At 41.7% G+C, this 5,610-nt stretch overlaps 1 pseudogene; it reads right to left on the bottom strand.

Moving 5' to 3' along the window:
* Positions 1-1,694: 1,694 nt before the first annotated feature.
* Positions 1,695-2,979, bottom strand: LOC136953773 (uncharacterized; annotated as a pseudogene).
* Between the last annotated feature and the right edge of the window lie 2,631 nt (positions 2,980-5,610).

Genomic DNA, 5,610 nt, shown 5'->3' with positions numbered 1-5,610 from the left:
GTTGCACTCTTGGTGACCCCATCTGTGGCACCGGCTTCTTTTCATGGAAAAGCGAGATCAATGGCTTGTGATCAGTGCTGATCGTGAATCTTCGTCCATAGATATACTTGTGAAATCGCTTGATTCCGAATATGATGGCTAACCCCTCCTTGTCGAGCTGTGAGTAACGCTGTTCAGCTGGTGTCAGTGTGCGTGACATGAAGCCTATGGGTTTTTCACTTCCGTCTTCCATGATGTGCGACAGCACGGCGCCGACTCCGTATGGTGAGGCGTCGCATGCCAGCACAAGTTCTTTGTCTGCTGAATAGTGAGCCAGGACTTTTGCTGATTTCAGCAGCTGTTTAGACAAACAAAACGCATCTTCTTGTTCTTTCTTCCAAGTCCACTGAATGTCTTTTCTTAACAATCTGTATAATGGTGCTAGACGTGTGGCGAGATTAGGAAGGAACTTATTATAGTAGTTTAAAAGGCCAAGATATGCTTTCAGCTCAATCACTGTGGTTGGAGGTGGAGCTTCCTCGATGGCTGTTACCTTGCTCAGCACTGGGTGCAGGCCTTCAGCATCAATCTTGTGACCCAAGTAGTCAACCTGGTCTTGCAAGAGTGCACACTTGCTTCTGCGCAGTCGCAGTCCTGCCTCTTCCAGTCGCCTGAGTACCTCCTCCAGCGTGCTCAAATGCTCTTCCAGTCAGTAAAATGTCGTCAAGGTAAACAGCTACTCCGGGCAGGCCTTGCAACAAACTCTCCATTGTTCTCTGAAATATGGCTGGAGCAGATGAAACTCCGAACGGGAGCCTATTGTAGGTGAAAAGGCCTCTGTGTGTGTTTATCGTTAGGTATTTCTTGGAGTCATCATCCATCACGATCTGCTGATAGGCGTGGCTTAAATCAAGTTTGGAGAACCGTGTCCCTCTTGCCAGTGTATTGAACAGGTCTTCTACACGAGGAATAGGGTATTGCTCTAGTGAGGAGGCGCTGTTTACTGTTAGTTTGTAATCGCCACATATTCTAATGGAGCCCTCCGGCTTCAACACCGGAACAATTGGCGCCGCCCACTCAGTGTACTTGACAGGTGTTATGATGTCCTCTTTCAGGAGCCTATCTATCTCCTCTTCTACTTTCGCCCTCATGGCATACGGAACTGAGCGGGGCCTATAGAACTTTGGACGGGCATTCGCAGACACACGGATTGTTGCCTTCATGCCTTTTAACATGCCTAGTTCTTTTTGGAAAACATCCTCATGCTTTGACAGTACTTCCTGTAGCTCATGTGCATCTGTTTTTACATGTTTAATTTCATCCCACTTGAGCTTTAAAGCCTCCAGCCAGTCTCTACCTAACAAGCTAGGTCCAGTGCCCTTCACCACCACTAGGGGTAATGTCTTAATTTGCTGAGCATAGTTTACTTTTACTTCAGAAACTCCCACTACTTTGATTTTTTCTCCCGTGTATGACTTCAGAGACATTTTGCTTTCCTTTAATTTGGGGCGTTTCTTTTCTTTCCACATCTCATTGAATTTATTTTCATTCATAATGCTCACACTGCATCCTGTGTCTATTTCGAAGTGTACTTTCTTTTTATTCACTTCCACGTTGACTTCGAATGGTTTAATTCTCTGCATGGTGAAGGATTTTAAAGACTGTGTGTCTATTCCAATATGTAATGATGGTATTGAATGACACAAATCTGTGTTCTAGAAAGAGTGGTCTGGAGTCGCAGAGGTCCGATAATATCAGCTTTAATGCAGCAGTTGGAAATCAACAAGTACAGAGCTCTGGAGTTGTCTAAGTTTCTCTACCTGCAACAGAGTTTTGGGCTGGTTCACGAAGTCCAACTGGCTATCTGTCCCTCCCCAGCATATATTTATACAGTGCAATTGAAACACAAGTATCAAAAAAGGGTTGAGCTTGTTCTCTCGTGCATCAGGGAGTTGTCTTGCCTACGCGTCCCACCTGCTCGGGTGCCGTCTCCACCCGGTTTCAAGGTTGTTTCTGAAAATGAAGAGATAGAGACACAAAGAACAGACTGCTTCCCACACCCAGTGTAAGACCCAATGTTTAAGCCTGAGCACACTTCTAAGTTCATAACTTTAATAAGCACAATGCATAACTTTAATAAGCACAATATATTCTTTAATGGACGTTTCTGTATTCAGGCATGCCAGTATGAATGCTTCTTCGTCATCAGAGCTATCATCATCATTTTGTCTCTCACACACGTTGTGTGACCTGTGTGGACGGGGTTGAAAGCGTGCGCGCCGCTCTGCTCTGTGTGCTTTGGTTTCACTGGGACAGGCATCATCCTTACTTTTATTCCTACAAGCCTTAGCGATGTGCCCTACTCTCCCGCAGAAATGACACTTGGCATCTTTAAATCTACATCCGGCTGCACTGTGTCTTCCGTGACAACGATAACAATCTCTCTTTGTTTCTCCATTCTCCTCTTGTCTCATTTCCCTCCGTTTTCATGCTGTTACATGCTACGGCCGCCTTTTGTAGGTCTTGGGCATTTTTACTTGCAGTTTCTGCAGCTACTGCTATCTTAAATGCTTTTTCAAACGTCAGGTCTATTTCGGAGAGCAGACGTCTTTGAATCCGGTCGTCATTCATACCGCACACAAGACGATCTCTTAACCTTTGCTCCAGTGTAGTGCCAAAGTTACAGTCATGAGCTAGTCGTCTGGGCTCCGCTACATATGCACTCACAGATTCCGTAGGCTGACGTGAACGCGAGTCAAACACATATCTCTGCACCATCTCGCTTGGTTTAGGATTGAAGTGCTCTTTCATTACTTGTTTTAACTGATCGAATGTTTTCGCAGATGGCTTATCTGGACTCACCAGGTTTCTCATGAGCTTGTACGTTGCTGGACCGACCACGCTGATTAGGATAGCCCTCTGTTTCTCTCCATCATCGATCCCATTAGCTTCAAAAAACTGATCAAGAACCTCGCAGTACTCTTCCCTGCTCTTTTGCATCAAAAGTTGACAGGGTGCCTATCATCATCGTAGTCATCTTTCCGTTTTGCTCGTCACCTCCAGTCCAATAGCACTTTGCACGTTCCTACCATCTGCCACCTGTGGTCATCCCGACGCATCCGACTTCAATCAGGCCCTTTTTTTTCCATCCAGTATCCTCGTCGCCAATATGTGATAACGTAGTGTCCATTAAATGAGGATTCAATCCAGATGATCATGTTCCGTCTTTAATATAAGAACTCACAGAGATTGTGGATGACAGACATCACTCAGGTTGGGACTGCTTGATCTACTGTCAAGGTCTTGACCTTTAGGGTTAACTGTGCCTCCTGCTGGAGTGGGGTGGTATTGCAATAGTATCTATATGAACCAGATGATCACGATACCACAGTTCAATAAGATGTACTTGTGTTTATTAACTGTTTATTAGATTAGTTAGCTTGGCTGATAGAGCTGTGCTGACTGGCTTGCCTCGGTTGCACTCAAACAGTAGTTTGACGACGACTCTTCCCCTGCGCTACATCAGTGCTTGGCCCGGCATCTTCCGCATTAGCTAAGGGATGCTTTGCGTTTAGGTGGTATTTGAGACTGGAAGAACTCCTACAGTAAACTAATTCCGCATAGCACAAGGTGCAAACAACCTTAGTCTTGTCGAGGTTTCCATTGGGAAGCTTCTTAAAAATACATTTTCCCTGTAGCAAACCAGGCGGCTTCATAGCTGCATCCATGTTAGAACGTTACGTTTGATGTGATAATTTCATACACAAGGCATACACACAGGTTCAAAGACTCGTTCTCGCCCTCTACAGTGCAATTCGGCAAGGTATGCATCCGCGCTAAAATATCAAGGTGAAAGTCATTATAGCTTGCGTAGTACAGACCCAGCTCCCAACCCAACTTTGAGAATAGATTAACGGCGATATTTTTTTATCGCCAGATAAGAGTCTCACGTTAACGCGCTGCGTTAACGCCGATACCGGACCACCACTAGTTAAAAGTATTAAAGAATGAAAGATTGAGAAACAGAAAAAAGTTTGAAGTTAGAAAAATGAGTAAATATAGTGATGAAGAGTAGGGTGAATACTGGTAAAGTGGGACACTTTCTGATAATTTACCTTCTGCACAATTTCTTTATTATGATCCAAATGTCTTAGCCCCTCATATGATACCATTTTAAATAGCTTAAGAGCTGTACTGTATTATACAGAATAAAAAAGAAAGAAACATTAAACACAGGATGGATGACTCTTCCTCAAACACACATTGACCCCAAACCACATTTTTCCAGGCGGTACTGTCAAACTGGGACACCTTTCTTGGCAAACTGGGACACAACTCAAACACATTAAATTCTTATTCAAGTGTAGGCCTAATGACACTATAAAAATATAAACAACAATATAACAATATTAACATCACTTTTTTAAGGGAAAGCAGTTTCACCCCCTCCCCCTCGCCTGCCCACAATATTTAATTTAGTTTCATTTATTTCATATACATTTACATATAAAAAGAGAGGAACCTTCATAAACATATCATCTTATAGGCTAACTAATTTCACACAGGTAAAATTTAATTTCAGCTTTTTGTATAGTAGGTTAGTCTACGCGTCAAAACAGCCAGTACAAGTGAATGCCTCCCCATCTTCAATGATGCCATTCTCCTTGCCACACATCTCATGGAACCAGTCCTCGCAAACAATGCACATGATCCAATCCTCTGTCTTCTTGGGATCATTTTCATCAGCAAATTTGGCTTTACAAATGTTGCAAATGCCCTGGTCATCCAAGCTTGTACCCTCCATCTTTCTTTTTTGTTTGTTTGTTTTGTTTTTTGTTTTGTGACAAAACAAAAAACAAAACAATAAAAAGGGAACTAAATTTCCCCCATTAGAATTATTTAAATGACTGTCCCAGTTTGCCAGTAATACCGTGTCCCAGTTTAACAATACACTATTGGTTGACTGGGACAGTGTCAAAATCGCATTTTTATAGAAAGTCGATGATTAATATTAATGATATATATTTTTTAAGTATTCACCATTACATCCCATAACAAAATATGTAACAATTACAAACAATCCATACGTTTTTTATTTTTTATAACCTTAACATTATTTACCTCAGAATGCTATGTCTTTTTACTTACCATCGCGATTCACTGCAAGGTTGTTGAATATGATAAGCCACACCCCCCAGAAGTGATGTCATATACAGGTAACCTATATTTTTTTTATCACATACTTGCTTATGATGAGCTCAGTGTTGATTTTTATGAATGGAAACATTTACATGTAAATATAACAATTATAAAGCTTAACTGTCCCACTTTACCCATTGTCCCACTTTACCAATATTCACCCTATATTGCATAACAGTTATCAATATCATAGCAGACAAAAGTATGTCAGCAGTATGAAGGTGAAAAAAAGTGTTGCTTTGAAACCAAAATGGTGAGACAGTGTTAAAAGTATATCTGTCATTGTTATGCATTGCAATATTTTCTCACGGTTGAAAAAGGAGAAAAAAGAGTGATGAAAAGGGTATCTTATTTAATTTCATAAATGTTAAAGCGTTATGTTAGAGCCATTTTATTTAATTCTAAACCTTTTACATTTTTAAACCTTAGTAT

The sequence above is a fragment of the Osmerus mordax genome, chromosome 12 (genome assembly GCF_038355195.1).
Source record: "Osmerus mordax isolate fOsmMor3 chromosome 12, fOsmMor3.pri, whole genome shotgun sequence".
NCBI lineage: Eukaryota > Metazoa > Chordata > Actinopteri > Osmeriformes > Osmeridae > Osmerus > Osmerus mordax.
Note: the sequence above shows the minus strand (reverse complement) of the source record. Positions and strands in the feature narration are given on the sequence as shown.